The following is a 16,886-nucleotide window of genomic DNA, read 5'->3' on the forward strand; positions in this document are numbered from 1 at the left end:
TTCCCAGCCTCCAGAACTAGGAAAAACAGGTATGTGTGATTTCGCCTCTCCAGTCTAAAACATTTGTTAGAAAAGTCCAAGCCAGGCAAGATGAGTTTCAATTTGTTGTCAGGAGACTTAATTTTGGGGTGTAAGTAGTTGTGGAGTTCTGGGTTCAGTTAAGGGGCTTTTTTCCCCCTATGCATTCAGCCACAGGGAAGCATCCTTTCACTGACAGCCACAGCCTCCTTCAGTTAAAGAAATGCTGACAGCCCTAGGCCAGCCACAAGAACACTTAGGGCAAGGCAGTGGTCCGTGGATGTGGCTGTAGTGTGGGAGGCAGTGGTCCGTGGATGTGGCCGTAGTGTGGGAGGCAGTGGTCCGTGGACGTGACTGTAGTGTGAGAGGCAGCAGTCCGTGGACGTGACTGTCGTATGAGAGGCAGTGGTCCGTGGACGTGGCTGTAGTGTGGGAGGCAGTGGTCCGTGGACGTGGCTGTAGTGTGGGAGGCAGTGGTCCGTGGACGTGGTTGTAGTGTGGGAGGCAGTGGTCCATGGACGTGACTGTAGTGTGAGAGGCAGTAGTCCATGGACGTGGCTGTAGTGTGAGAGGCAGTAGTCCATGGACGTGACTGTAGTGTGAGAGGCAGTAGTCTGTGGACGTGGCTGTAGTGTGGGAGGCAGTGGTCCATGGACGTGGCTGCAGTGTGGGAGGCAGTGGTCCGTGGGTATGGCTGCAGTATGGGGGAGGCAGTGGTCCATGGACGTGGCTGTAGTGTGGGAGGCAGTGGTCCATGAATGTGGTTGTAGTGTGGGAGGCAGTGGTCCCTGGACGTGGCTGTAGTGTGGGAGGCAGTAGTTGATGGATGTGGCTATAGTGTGGGGAGGCAGGACTCTTATCGTCAGGCCTAAGGCCATGAGATACTCCAGCAGGTCCAGAGTTAGCCCCTGACTGAAGGCACAGGTCTCTAGCTACCAGAATGAATAAAACTATCTCTCTTAAGTTCCTCAAGTTACCCTTGCTGATCATTTGGTTGGTTAGGGTTCCTTTGGAGTTCTCTCTATATATAATGAGATTATCCCCCGACCTGGAGAATTAGGGTGTGGGGGGAAGGCTTCATCAGCCTTTGAGAAATACATGAAAGACACCAAAGGAAGTTGGACTGGTACATCATCTCGTCACTCTTAGGCATGTATTTGAGAGAAGTTTCCTAACTATAAAACTGTCCTATTGAGGAAGATAGCCAACAAAACACTTCATCTAATTTGTAAAAAATAAAAAATGAACATATTTGTATAAATATCTTGTATTACTCAAAGTTCTTTAGAGTGACAGAACTTATAGAATGAATATATATAAAGAGAGAACATCCCATTATAACTATGTATATATGGGTTTTTTTTCTTTTTAGAATGACTTACAGACTGTGGTCCAGCTAATCCAGTAATGGCTGGCTATGAACAGAAAGTCCAAGAATCCAGTAGTTGCTCAGTTCACAAGGCTGAATGTCCCAGTTGATCTTCAGTACAGAGTGGAATCCTGAAGAAGTATTCTCTAATGTCAGTGAAGGGATGGACTTGCCCTCTGAGAGCTCGGGCAAGCAGGCAGAGAGCAAACACTTCTTTCTTCCATGTCCTTATTGAGGCTTCCAGCAGGAGGCGTGGCCCAGATTAGAAGTGTGTTTTTCCAGCTCAAAAGATGAAGATCAAAGGTGTGTCTTCCCACCTCAAAGATCCAGATTAGAAATGGATCTTCCAGCCAGCTGGATGGTGGTGGCTCACGCCTTTAATCCCAGCACTTGGGAGGCAGAGGCAGGATGATCTCTGTGAGTTCGAGGCCAGCCTGGTCTACAGAGCGAGATCCAGGAAAGGCTCAAAGCTACACAGAGAAACCCTGTCTCAAAAAACCAAAAAAAAAACAAAAAAAAAAACAAAAACAAAAACAAAAAAAAAAACAAAAAAACAAAAAAAAAAAAAAGAAAAAGAAAAGAAATGAATCTTCCTACTTCAAATTAAGCAAAAATCTCTCACAGGTGTGCTCTCCATTGTGGGGTTTTAGTTAATTCCAGATGTACTCAAGATGACAACCAAGAGTAACTGTCACATCTCTTATAGTCTGCTGTTTTCAGTAGTTCATGGGTGTGCTTCTCATTGTGTCAACCGGCCACAAACTAGTCACCTGGACAGAGGGCGCTCATCTGGGGAACTGCTTCCCTCCAATTGGCCTGTGGGGGATTCTCTTGATTAATGGTGGCTGTGGGAGGGCTCAGACCACTGTGGGTTTATTCACTCCTAACCAGGTGAAAGCAGGCTGAGTAAGCCAGTGAATGGCGTTTCTCCACGCTCCAGGCTTCAGGTCCTGCCTCGGCTTCCTTTAATGGTGGTCTAATCTGCAAGCCAAACCATCCCTTTCCTTCTCAAACTGATTTCGGTCAGTGTTTTATCTCAGCAAAAGAAAGCAAACAAGGACAGAGATACTAATTCCTGGGTAAGCAGATATTGTGTTTTTAGTCTTAACATGTACTCAAACATTTCTTTCTTTTTCATTTTTTTCTTTCTTTTCTTTTTTTTTAATTTTTCTGGTTTTTTGAGACAGATTTTCTTTGGTAACAGCCCTGGTTGTCCTGAAACTTGCTTCAAAGCTGGCCTTGAACTCACAGAGATGAGTTCTACCTACCTCTACCTCCCAAGTGCATGCACCACTACCACCTGGCATTCAGACATTTTTCCCCAAAGTTATAGTAACTGAAATTCCCAATGTCAGTATATGGGCATATGTATTTTCTCATATTCTTGTAGATATTAATAATCTTAATGCTTTCCGGAATTCCTCCCCCTAAATGGTGGGGATGAGCAGCGTTGTAGTTGGGCCCAGGTGGCTTTCTCGAAATATGACGTCATTTTGCCATGGGTTTCCCTAGTTTCTAATGAGGTTGAATAACTTCTTAACATTTACTGTATTTGTTAATCTTTTGGGGATTTTCTAGCTGAAGAATCTATTTTTATTTTAAAAATACTTATTTAGAAATCTATCCAAGTGCCGAGTGGCAATGGCGCACGCCTTTAATCCCAGCACTCAGGAGGCAGAGCCAGGCGGATCTCTGTGAGTTCAAGGCCAGCCTGGTCTACAGAGTGAGATCCAGGACAGGCACCAAAACTACACAGAGAAACCCTGTCTTGAAAAACAAAATAATAATAATAATAATAATAATAATAATAATAATAATTTACAGGAGGTGAAATAATTTTTATAAATTCATCAGTCTAAAATGTTTATTTCAGAAGGAAAGAAATCTCTTGTGAGATTGTTCTGTTCGTCATTCGATTTGTCTTTAGTAAATCCCATTATTCTATATTCTTCCTTCATACATAAAGTTCCACTCTCCTCTCCTGATATGTTGCTCGTGGATCTGCTTTTCTCTTCCTTGGTCACTGACCCTTCTGGTCCCCATCCCTGGGAACCAGCCAGTCTAATACGAGCCTCCTGACTATTACTGCCTGTGGTAGTTTGAATGTAATTGGGATTGGCACTATTAGGAGTTATGGCCTCGTTGAAGAAGCTGTGCCTTGCTGGAGGAAGTGTGTCACTGTGGGGGCAGGCTTTGAGGTCTCTTTTGCTCAAGCTTCCCTCAGTGTGACACTGAGATCGCTTCCTATTGCCCGCAAGATATAGGACTCAGCTCCTTCTCCAGCACCACGTCTGCCTGCACACTGCCATGTCCCGCCATGATGATAATGGACTGAACCTCTGAAACTCTAAGCCACCCCAATTAAATGTTTTCCTTTATAAGAGTTGTTGTGGTCATGGTGTCTCTTCACAGCAATAGAAACCCTAAGACAGTGACTGTCCATCTAGGGACTTTCTCTTGCCCCTTGAGGGACAGACCAAGTGGAAGGGAGTTGGGAGATGAGAGTCTTACTTCATCCCATCTAAAGAGAAGAAAGATAACGTTCCTGCCTGCCTGACTTCTTCCTCCGCTCCTCCCTCCCTCCCTTCTTTTTCTTTCTTCCTATCTTTTATATTTTGGTTGTTGGTGATATGTAGATGTTGGGTAAACGTGTCAAGGAAAAAAATGGGCTATAAGAATGATGACATTCTGTATTCATTGTTTATTTGCATAAGATATTTTTGGATAATAGTTTGGATAAAAATGGATAAAATTTATCCAATAATATTTTGGATAAAAAACGAATCATCTACTTTGGTTTGTGGGGGGAATTCTTTAAGGGAATGTTAAAGTGAGATATGATGAAAGAGTAAGAGTCAAAGAAAGAGAGAGTGAGGAAGGGGGGAGGAAGAGAAAAAAGTAGAAAGGCCACACTTGCTGATGAGAATGGAGTACACTGTTCCAGGCAGAGAGAAGGGCATTGTGAAGGCCATGAAAGACTTGCTATATCTTGGAACGGAAACAGCAGATAGAATGGGTGTGCAGTGAGCATCTCAGCATCTCTCTCTCTCCTTCTTCTTCTCCCCCTTCCTCTCGTGTGTGTGTGTGTGTGTGTGTGTGTGTGTGTGTGTGTGTGTGTGTGTGTGGTGGAGATGGGCAGCCTGGTAGTTAGACCTAGGCAGCTTTCCCACGATGTGTATTCACACATCTGTTCATCAAGGTGGCTCATTCCTCGAGGAGAATTTAGGGCTGACATTCTCTGTACCCTACCATCCCTCTCAGAAAGAAGTTGTGAGACCGAGAGCTGGATCATCTGTTTGGGAAAAGATGAGCTAAGTTCCGGGCAGAAACAATTCTTAGGAAGAGACGGAGGTGGCCCACATGCCAGGCATGTCACTGGATATTTGGGGGTGTAGTCATCTGTGTGGGCACACTCGTTAGGGCCAGCCCATGGATCTTTGGTGATTTCCCCTAACACTACCCTCACTGGGCTCCATGCCCCAGCTCACTCCTGGTTTCCCCATACAGACATGTGTGTTGCCTTTCCTGGGGAGAATGTGAACATAGGGCACAGTCCCCAACCCAAAGAAACGACCCTACACAAATTTAACTCTGTGAACAGTGCATTTCTTGACGTTACTTAGAGAAGCGTGCATCAGGGGTTCCTCAAAAGAACATGGGTGACAGGCAGCTGTATCCCTGAAAACCCCGCCCCAGTGTGGGTGAGGATTCCTGATAGCTGCCACTCAAGCTCTTTGCACAAATTCACAGCAGAAGTGTCTGACTTCCTCTCTGCCAGCACTTTTATAAAGCCTGGGGAAGCGGGTGAGTTGAGTAGCATTCTGGAGAGTTTCAGGAGCCTCCCACTCCCCACAGGAGAAACCCAACAGATACACGATAGCAGTAGCCATTTTCTCTCTCTGCTTGGCAGGCTCGTCTCTGACCATCGGCTTTGACATGATAGAGTGCTTTCCACGTGCACTTCCCACATTGGCCGTCTTCACCCCTATTCTCCCGCTTCGCCCTAAGCACCTCTCACCCAGTGCAATCTTTCTAGTCTCCTTGACCAACCCCGCTCCCCTTCGTCACCCGCAGGCATTCACAGCGCCATGCCTGGCTTCTCCAACTGCCCTTGTCACAGTCATGGTACCGAATTAGTGGGTACAGTCTGTGAATTTCCCCCCAGAAACCCGGCTCTCGGAGAACAAGACCGCTTCCCACCCGAGGTCAAGAGCAAAACCGTCTTCACTGACACAGAGGCAGCGAGGCAGGGTCTATCTCACAGGGCTACATTCCTCTAATCTGTCTTGACATTCTTAATCATTTTGAAGGGGTGCCTGCATTTTCCCTTTCCACGGGCCCCACAAATAATCTTGATAATTAATCTGTATTTCTCAAGCAATCCAGACTAGCATAACTAGCACATGATTGATGGTAACTAGTGGTTGAATGAGTAGGTGTATTAACTGATTGCTCAGGATGGTGGTTCGGGCCTGACTCCCTAGTCTGATTCCCACCTTGTTGACAGTTACACTCAGATATGGGTCTGACTCTGACTCTGTCTGCCCAAGGACTTTCCTTTCCTACTCTTTCCTCCAAATTGTTTTCTCCCGGGACATCGCTGGGATTGGGTCGCACTGGCAGGCATTCTCTGGCATAAACAGACCTCTGAGTCATAGAGCAATCCCATCGGGAGGGCCGGGACAAGCTGCAGCTGTCCGGCATCTGTCACTGACTTTGAGATGACACGAAAAATATCTTCCCGATTGGTTAAGTCTACCTTCTGTCCCACCCCCGGATTGGTAGGGTTGACATTTCTGCAGAAAACTTTTTTATATACGTACTGAGAAGCAGCACCAGCTGCTGAAGGGAACGGGCCGAGGCCGCCTCATATTCAGCTGGGATAATCCCTTACTTCAAAATTAATTTCAGTTTGGTCTGAGCCGCCTCTGGTCACTGTTGACTTAGAGCAGTCACAAGAAAGGATTAGACCTGGAGTCAGGAACCTGAGGCAGGAATACAGAACTGATTCGGAAGGGGTAAAAGGGAATTTGTGAATTGGCTTGCCTTCCCGAAGCCCAGGAGTCTGCCTCCATGATTAAGCTTGCAGCAAACGGATTTGTAAAATCCTACCTTGAAACGAGCATCAAAGGGAACAAATACTCAGAGCTGCCTTTGGTGTGCTGCCCGCTGGGCAAACGTTTAGGTATTAAGGCATGTCAGAGATGAACTCTGTGCCCGTGAACCTCCTTCAAATGGCATGCTGGAAAGAGACTTAGCTCTGGTGCTTTGGCCATGTATCAGTCCCATTCTAGGTGAGGGACAGGGAACCAGAGGTGTCACAAGGTTGGGCTATCTCTGGGCAAAACATGACAAAATGTTCTTTGACTAAAAAGCAGACCTAGGCAGTGGTGGGGCAGGCCTTTAATCCCAGCACTCAGGAGGCAGAGACAGTCATATCTCTGAGTTCATGGGTAGCCTCATCTACAGAGTAAGTTCAGACAGCCAGGGGATACACAGAGAAACCTTGTCTTAAAACCGAAACAACAACAACAACAACAACAAAATCAGAGTAGGGCCATTTCTGTCCATGTGATTTGCTATCTCAGCCAGATCCTTTGCTCATCATGACGACTCAACCGACTTTTCAGTTTGTCCTCTTGGTATTGCGGTCACGGATATCAAATGCTGGGTGCTTACGGGATCCTTGAAAGGTTTGATTGGTGAGTGGTGAGACGCTCAAGGACTGTTAACTCTGTATTCTAGAGAAATCACATAGTTTAAGATTTCATGAGTCTCCGGTGGGTAAACAATAAAGACAATTAACATTGTTTGTTTGCTTTGAGACAAGATCTCATTATGTAGCCCAGGCTGGCCTGGGACCTGTTGTGCTTTTTAATTTATCCTACCTTGAAACAAGCATCAAAGCGAACAAATACTCAGAGCAGCCTTTGGTGTGCTGCCCGCTGGGCAAACGTTTAGGTCTTAACGCATGGCAGAGATGAACTCTGTGCCCGTGAACCTCCTTCAAATGGCATGCTGGAAAGAGACTTAGCTCGGGTGCAAAGCAATGTATCAGTCCCATTCTAGGTTTTTAAGAGATAGTCCCAACCTGGACTGTCCTAGAACTCACTCTATAGACCAGCCTGGCCTCAGACTCACAGAGATCACCCTGCTTCTGCCTCCCAAGTGCTGGGATTAAAAGCGTGAGCCACGACTACCCAGGCCTGGTCTTACAAATCTCTTCCACCTCCCCCCATTTGCTAGGATTACAGGTATGTGGCCCTCAATCCAGTGATAATCACTGACAGACTTTGAATAGTTATTATATACAGAGGCTATTATGGTTATTTTACTTGCATTCATTTATTCCCTACAATGGCTTTCTGAAGGAAGACCTAGGGTCACCATCTTGAGGGGTGAGGCAGACTGGCACAGAATGACATAGGGTCATTCCGCCTTGAGAAGGAACCACAACAGTTATCGTAGAGACTTTTTTTTTTTTTCAGAATTCTGTCTGGTAGGATCCAACACAGGGGACTTGAAAAAATATTTTCAACAAACTGAAAAGATTGTGAATGCAAAAAGCAATATGGTGTTAGAATAAAAAGTAGCTGTGTTGTTACTACTGTGATCATTATTTGAGGTACTAGGGACCAGATGCAAGTCCTCATGCATGTTAGGCGAGCAGCTACTGAACTATTCTCTCAGCCCAGGACATAAATGCATTTTTCAAAAGTAAACTTACACATCCAGCCAGTCTGGGGAGTTCATGACCGGGTAAAATAATGGAAGTTTCTGTCTGGCATTATTGACAAAGATCTCTTTCCACTAGAGCCGGCCATTCCAAGGCTGGGTTAAGTGTCATTCAGTCCTCTCTTCCAAAAAGTATGGGGTAAGTAACAGTCTAGTGTTGACCCTCTTGGTCTCACATTGAGGCAATAGCTATAACTTTTCATTTTAAACTACAAATCTGCCTTCTTTTAAACTCATTTGCTGAATTGAGTCCACCTATGCTGCTTTTAAAATTTGTGAGTCAGCAGGAGGCAGAGGCAGGCAGATCTTTGTGAGTTCGAGGCCAGCCTGGTCTATAGAGCGAGATCCAGGAATGGCACAAAGCTACACAGAAAAACCCTGTCTCGAAAAACCAAAAAAAAAAAAAAAATTGTGAGTTAGGCATAATGACATTCACCTATTATCCTAGCACTCAGAAGGCTGAGGCAGGAGGATCACAAATTCTAGACCAGCCTGGGCTACATTGTAAGATTCTGTCTCAGAAAACGAGAAGTCTGTGCATCACAATTCCTCATCGCACCTTCAATAGGCTAGAAATCAAGCTGTCAGGATAATTAAGGGAGGTAGTAACCAGAGGGGTTTAGGAGTAACAACCAGGTCTTTAGCTTCCCATTTCACAGAAGGAGACCTACGGGACTGGAACCCCCACTCTTCTTGGGCAGGTGCTTTTTATTGCTACTGCCATTCCTGGTGGACATTTGACTCCGGCATCTTCAGCCTTTGAACTCAGACTCCCACTGGCAACTATCCAGGGAGCTTACAGGCCTTCAACCTCAGTCTGAGGCTACATCACTGGTTCCCCTTTCCCAGACCCAGTTATTTACCAGTTTCTCTCATTCTCCAGCTTGCAGATCAGCCATTGTAGGACTATGTGGCCTCTGGTCTGAAAAGCCAGTCTAGTAAGTCTGCTCCAACCATTATTATTTTTTATTTCCCACCTTCTGAGCTGGAGAGATGGTTCACTACTTAAGAGCGCACACTGCTCTTGCAGAGGACCTGACTTTGGTTCCCAGCACCCACATCAGGCACCTCATAACTGTAACTCTAGGGCTGAGGACTCCAGCACCTTCTTTTGGCCCCCAAAGTCACCTGCACTCACACTCACATGCATGCACGCAGATATTTACATATATACATAGTTAAAAAATAAAACAAACTTTTAAAATAAAGTTCTCATTTCAAACCACAGGGATAAAGGGTAGTGGTTGCAGAGACACCTATAGTCAGTGTATACAGAGTCAGGAAAAACATCAAAAATCAAAGTGAATGGCTAAGGTCCTTTCAGGTCCCAGGAGGGCTGGTTATTTATGTGGGAACAGTAGGAAGGAATACCTGAGCACACCTTCCTCCATGGGAGAGCCTGCCTGAGAAGCATCACAGGGAACAGCAGAAGCCAGACAGGAACAGGTAAATTCCTGATGATATTCTGCTTGAACCAAAGCCTGTGCTTTCCTCAGATCGTTTCTCAGCTGTCCCTCAGTGAGCCTTTTCCTGGCCATCCTCAACAGTGTGGCCTGTCTGATTCTCAGTGTCGTCCTTTTCCCTATCCATGACACGGTGCCTTGTAAAACACTCCCTGTTTCTGTCCCTTGTCATTTACTCCCTTTCAATAAGGGTGGGGCCTTGGCCTGTTTGTTTACCAGTGGATTGTTTTTAAAAGATTTATTTTCTGTGTGTATGTTCCATGTGTAAGGACACACATGGAGGCCCGAGGTGGCTGTTGGACCCCTTGGAGCTGGAGTTGCAGTTGATTGTGAGCTGTCTGATGTGGGCTCTGGGAACCAAATCGGGTCCTCTACACGAGCAGTAAGTAAGTGCTCTGCACTGCTGAACATCTCTCCAGCCCCTCATTAGTCTATCTTAAGAGACCGAAATGGGTCTTCCCACTTCTAAAGGCTTTTAATTTATTTTATGTGCTTTAAAAAAAATGTATATGCTGTGTTATGTTTTGTGTCCTTTTAGACAGCATGTCACTATGTATCTCTGGCTAGCCTGGTACTCTTGCTTTGTAGACCAGGCTAGCCTGGCACTTGCTGTGTAGACCACAGAAGTCTGCCTGCCTCTGCCTCTGGAGTTCTGGGACTTAAGTCACACACCCAGCCAAAGACACGTGTTTTATGAACTGGTTTTAAAAGCTGAGCTTTCTCTCCAACCCAATGAGCTGGTTTTGGAACAATTCATCTTTACATCAGCAGGCACAATTACTGAATTACTGATCTCTACGGTTCCTTTGAGGGTGACTCTGCCATCAAGGGGCAGTTTTCCAGTCTATTACAATTTGTTGACAACAGCGCCTGTCACTTATTAAAGTCTGTGACAATTTTCAGCATCCCCCCCCCCCCCCCGATGAAGACAGGCTTACACATTTATTTCCTTTACATAGAAACTTAAAAATTATTGTGAAATGACAATTTTAAAGGACTCTTCTAGAAAATATAGTTTTAAAAACCCTGGAGGGAAATGAGGGGGGAGAATTCCTTCTGTCCCCTTTAAACTCTGGCTTCGTTTCCTTGACAATTTCAAGTTATGGCACATTAAAAAGAGGGAGAGATAAAAGGCGAGAGGAAAAAGGAAAATTGGTGAGCACTTTCATGAGAGTCATTCACCAGTTCAGATAGGCTGGCTGGCCTCAAGCCCCTGGGTTCACTTAGCTCCACTCCCTGGCCCTGAAGTTATAGATTCGTGTCTTTTATGAGGGTGCTAGTGATGGGCACTTGAGTCCTTATGCTACATAAGCACTTTGCCCGCAGAACTGTCCAGCCCAAACATATAATTTAATGAGTTAGGAATTACACATATACATGAAATAATTAGAGATCTGGGAATTTCCAAGATACATTTTTTTTTTATGTTTTTAAGTCATCATTTTATTTTATATGTATGGGTGTTTTGCCTGCATGTACATCTGTGTGCCATGTGCATGCCTGGTGCCTGTGGAGGAAGAGGGAGTGCCGAAGGCCCTGGAACTGGAGTTACAGGTATGAGCCACCACGTGGGGACTTGGAATTAAACTCGGGTCCCCTGGAAGAGCAGCCAGTGAGTGATCTTCACCCTGAGCCATCTCTCCAGCCCCCAAGAGGCATGCTTTAAATGGACTCACACAATGAGTTACAGCACTGTTTGTTCAAAAACTGTAGCACAAGTTGCCCCAGGGAAGAACTTACATAGTCTGGACCATCAACTAGACCCTGGGATGCGAATGTAGGTTTGTGGGCTGAGAGCCACTGTTTAAGGACAGATGCTATTTTCTTACCCTAATGAAGTAAGATTTCGATCTCTTCAGAGATCACCAAAAAGCAAGCTGGGAAAATTAATAGCTGTGAACCTAATTTTATAACCTAATAAAAATATGATACTGCTTGCTTGGAAAATTCTAGAAGACTCTATTTGCAGACCGACTAGTGTAAAGAAGTCTGTTGGGTTACATACAGGTTACCCAGCTTTGCAAGAGCAAGGCTCAAACCCCCAGCTCTTCCTAGTAAGCTTGAAGGGCGGCAGGAAAGCTGGAGTGGAAAATGAATGTGCTAAGATGTGTGGTCGTTGTGTAGAAGTCCCAATTAGGGCCTAACTGAAAGGCTGCTTTGCTCATTATAAAGATGGCATTATACTTACAGTGTTGATAGTCAGAGCTAACACTGAGCATCAACCCAGTGGCAGGCAACGATCTCCATACCCGCTTAATCCCATCACAGCTCTAAAGGAGGTTGATCTAGTTCATGGTCATGAAACCTGAAGCACAGAGACATGATGTAATTTCTCTTAGGGCTTCTGGATGCAGAGATCATACCTGTACTGTCCATCCACTAATCTGTGATGATGTTGAACACTTCAACTGTGCCCAGTCAAGATGGACATGTGTTATATTTTAATCCAGATTTTAAAAGCATGATATAAAATAAATAAAATATGTCACTAATATTTTTTTGTATTTGTTACTGTGATAGTGTAACTTTTCCCTCCAGGTGTAACATGACAAGGATAACTCATGACAATAAAATAAATAGTGCAGTGATATCTAGGTCTGCCATAATGATGGTGACACTGTTAACACTCCTAGTAGATAAAAGGGGGCGGGTCATCGGAGCCACACCTGGGATTCCATCTACCACCCCGCCCTATCCCCTGGTTGCATGTGGTCTTGGTTGGGGTGAGAACGCTGGATATAGGGTGTGGAGGGTAACTGAAGGTAGGACCCCACGACACAGCTTCCATTGGGTCATTGTCCAGAATAGGGCGGGACTTTTCAGTGGTGGGACCGTTTCTCATCACCCATGCTCCTTTGAGTAAGCTGTCACTCATGCTCCTATGAACCTAATATGCCCATTGGTTCACTGGCTGGAACTGGATAGCATTATTTCTTTGGTGTCATTGATTTGCTACCTAGGGCAGACAGAACTTCATTCACATGGCCCCAGAAAAGTACTGTGACAATTACATTAAATTTTTTTTTTTAATTTGCTGAACTCAGTGGTAGTATTGGAGGTTTTTATGTGTCATAATGCTTTGTCTGGGAGTATTTTTAAACTTTACAGGTCTTTTATTTATTATTATGGTTTCTGATTTTATTTATATGTGTTTTCTATGTGTGTGTCTCTGTGTCTGTTTATGTTTCTTGGGCTTTTTCTTTGGCTTTCCCCCACCCCTGTTTTGTCCTATTCTGGATTGTTTTTATTTTATCTTATTTAATGTATTTATTTGTTTATTTTAGTGACTGTTTCCCAGAGAGGGAGAGAGGTTTGTGTTTGGATTTGGCTGGGTGAGGAGGTTGGAAAGATCTGGGAGTTGTTGTGTAGGGGGAACCATACTCAGAATATACTATATGAAAAAACTATTGTCAATAAAAAGAGTAATTGCTGTGGAATGGTCTATATGTCAAATTGCTCTGATTGGTCAATAAATAAAACACTGATTGGCCAGTGGCCAGGCAGGAAGTAGGTGGGACAAGGAGAGAGGAGAACTCTGAGAAGCGGAAGGCTGAGGCAGAGAGACACTGCCAGCCACCGCCATGACCAGCAGCATGTGAAGATGCCGGTAAGCCACCAGCCACGTGGCAAGGTATAAACTTATGGAAATGGATTAATTTAAGCTATAAGAACAGTTAGCAGCCGGGCGGTGGTGGTGCACGCCTTTAATCCCAGCACTCGGGAGGCAGAGGCAGGCGGATCTCTGTGAGTTCGAGGCCAGCCTGGGCTACCAAGTGAGTTCCAGGAAAGGCGCAAAGCTACATAGGGAAACCCTGTCTGGGGGGGGGGGGGGAACAGTTAGCAAGAAGCCTGCCACGGCCATACAGTTTGTAAGCAATATAAGTCTCTGTGTTTACTTGGTTGGGTCTGAGCGGCTGTGGGACTGGCGGGTGACAAAGATTTGTCCTGACTGTGGGCAAGGCAGGAAAACTCTAGCTACAAGTAATAATCAATTTTTTGTTTGGGGGTTGGAGAGCCGGTTCAGGAGTTAAGAATGCTTGCTGATCTTGCAGAGGACCAGAGTTTGGTTTCATGTCAGGAGGCTGACAATTGCTTCTAACTCCAGCTCCAGAGGAACCCAGCACCTTCCTCCCAGCCTTGGTGAGCACAACATGCTCCTGGTGCATAGATACCCAAGCAGGCAAACACCCACAGCACATCAAACTTTCAAAAACATTAAAATTTGTTAGTATAAAATGGTTCTTTTTTTTTTTTTTTTTTTTTTTTTGGTTTTTCGAGACAGGGTTTCTCTGTGTAGCTTTGCGCCTTTCCTGGAGCTCACTTGGTAGCCCAGGCTGGCCTCGAACTCACAGAGATCCGCCTGGCTCTGCCTCCCGAGTGCTGGGATTAAAGGCGTGCGCCACCAACGCCCGGCTCATAAAATGGTTCTTTATGTGTGGGAGCCTTGTTTATCTGTTTGAGGCAGAATAATAGGTAGCAAATTTTAAATGACCAAGAGCTGTAAGTATTTAAAATGCTCAAGAGCCATAGTGTTTAAAAGTACTTAGCAAATGGGACTGACCTAGGCCCTCTGCATGTGAGCGACAGTTGTGTAGCCTGGTCTGTTTGTGAGGCCCCTAGCAGTGGGACCAGGATCTGTCCCTGGCGCCTGAGCTGGCTTTTTGGAACCTACATCTTATGGGGATGCCTCAGCCAGCCTTGATGCAGGGGGGAGGAGCTTGGTACTCCTCCACTTGACAGGCCATGCTTTGTTGACTCCCATGGGAGGCCTTACATTTTCTGAGGAATGGATCTTGGGATAGAAAGGAAGTGGGAAGAGGAACAGGAGGAGAGGAGGGAGGGGAAACTGTGGTTGGTATGGAAATTAAAAAAAAAAAAAAGCAGCCGGGCGGTGGTGGCGCACGCCTTTAATCCCAGCACTCGGGAGGCAGAGGCAGGCGGATCTCTGTGAGTTCGAGGCCAGCCTGGGCTACCAAGTGAGTTCCAGGAAAGGCGCAAAGCTACACAAGAGAAACCCTGTCTCGAAAAACCAAAAAAAAAAAAAAAAAAAAAAAAGCACATAGCAGTTACCAAATTGCACAGTATAGTATAAAATAGTCCTAAAATTGCTGTGGGATAATGCTTTTGTACACTTGTTTAATAAAATACTGATTGGCCGATTGGCCAGTATAGGTGGGGTGAGCAGACTAAAGGAATGCTGGGAAGAGGAAGAGCAGAGTCGGGAGTCACCAGCCAGACACAGAGGAAGCAAGATGTGAAGGCAGAACTGAGAAAAGATACCAAGCCACATGGCTAAACATAGATAGGAATTATGGGTTAATTTAAGTGTAGGAGCTAGTCAGTAATAAGCCTGAGCTAATAGCCAAGCAGTTATAATTAATATAAGCTTCTGTATGCTTACTTGAGGGACACGTTGGAGAGATTTGTCCTGACTGCTGACCAGCCGGGACACAGGAAAACTTCCAATTACATAAAATCCCAGCATGTTTTATAAGGTAGTACTACTGTGAATTCATTTTAATTACTTTTTTACTGCAAAACAGCAATCCACACAACATCCGGGTGTTCTGCTGGGTGCGCCCTGTCCTTGCAGGGGAACCCACTCCACCCCCCACTCCACCCCCTGGCTTCCTCCTGTTTCCCCATGGCCCCGCTGGACCATCTGATCCCCTGACCCACCTTAGCCTCTCACGGTCTGATGATCGGCGGCGTTCTACCCCGACTGGGGCACCAGCACCCACTACCCGCCACGATTTCTCCTTTGATCGGGTATTCCCACCAGGAAGCAAACAGGACCAAGTCTTTGAGGAGATCGCCATGCTTGTCCAGCCAGCCCTGGATGGCTACCCCGTGTGTATCTTTGCCTATGGACAGACAGGCAGCGGCAAGACCTTCACTATGGAGGGCGGGCCTGGGGGAGACCCCCCCGGTTGGAGAGGCTGATCCCTTGGTCACTGCGGCATCTCTTCTCTGTGGCCCAGGAGATGAATGGCCAGGGCTGGACATACCGTTTTGTGGCAAGTTACGTAGAAATCTACAATGAGACCGTCCGAGACCTGCTCGCCACTGGGACCCGGAAGGGGCAAGGGAGCAAGTGTGAGATTCGTGGGGCAGGTCCAGGGAGTGCTGAGCTTACTGTCACCAATGCAAGCTACGTCCCGGTTCATGGGAGAAGGAGGTAGAGGCTCTGCTCCAGCTGGCTCGCCAGAATCAGGCCGTGGCCCGTACTGCCCAGAATGAGAGATCATCACGCAGTCACAGTGTGTTCCAGCTGCAGATTTCTGGAGAGCATGCTGTTCGGGGCTTGCAGTGTGATGCTCCCCTCAACCTTGTGGACCTGGCTGGGAGTGAGCGGCTAGACCCTGGCTTAACCCTGGGCCCCTGGAAGCGTGACCGTCTTTGGGAAACGCAGGCCATCAACAGCAGTCTATCTACATTGGGACTGGTCATAGTGGCCCTAAGCAATAAGGAGTCCCACGTGCCTTACCGGAACAGCAAGCAAGCTTACCTACCTGCTGCGGAACTTTCTGGGCGGCAGTGCCAAGATGCTCATGTTTGTGAACATTTCCCCTCTGGAAGAGAATGTCTCCGAGTCTCTCAATTCACTACGCTTTGCTTCCAAGGTGAACCAGTGTGTTATTGGTACTGCTCAGGCTAATAAGAAATGAAGATGGAGCCAGAGCCTGATTCCTGTGCAGGCGAGTGTGCATGTGTCTCTGTGTGTGTGTTGGTGTATATGTTCTCGGTGGTGGTAGGGGTTGAGAAATGCTTTTATTGGGTGGACAACATTATGTACCTAATTATCAAATAAAGAAATTTTGTTTAAAAAAAAAAACCAGAGAGGAGGCCTCATCGAAACCTCTTAAACCCGCCCCCCAACCCCCATGAAGATCCTATTATGATTCTCATCTCAGGTGGGGAAACTGAGGCCAGAGAGGTGTTACTGGCATCTGAATGCACATCATCAGCATCAATGCCCGGAAACTTGTTCTAAATTCGAGATCTGAATAAGCAGCTCCCGTTGGGACCCCATCCGACTGAGTTTTAACTGCTGTGGCATGGCGCTCTGCTACAATCTCTGACCTACCCAGCACGGGGCCACACGCTGGCAAACATCTTTTAATTAGATGGCATGTCAAAAAAATCTTTTTAAAGAAATTAACCAACTGTTTGGTGAGGTAGCTTCATGGAAGAGCAATTGCTTAGCACACACAAGGCTTTGTGTTTGACCCCCAGCTCCAAACATATAGCACAAGTAACTGCTAATTCTTAACAGGCATGCACTAAGCCCTCACCCCTTA

General features: G+C 46.0%; 1 pseudogene; it reads left to right on the forward strand.

Annotated features, from left to right (window-relative positions):
- Window positions 1-4,558: 4,558 nt before the first annotated feature.
- On the forward strand, window positions 4,559-16,347 carry LOC102925072 (kinesin-like protein KIFC1; annotated as a pseudogene).
- Window positions 16,348-16,886: the final 539 nt, after the last annotated feature.

The sequence above is a fragment of the Peromyscus maniculatus genome, chromosome 18 (genome assembly GCF_049852395.1).
Source record: "Peromyscus maniculatus bairdii isolate BWxNUB_F1_BW_parent chromosome 18, HU_Pman_BW_mat_3.1, whole genome shotgun sequence".
NCBI classification, from domain to species: domain Eukaryota; kingdom Metazoa; phylum Chordata; class Mammalia; order Rodentia; family Cricetidae; genus Peromyscus; species Peromyscus maniculatus.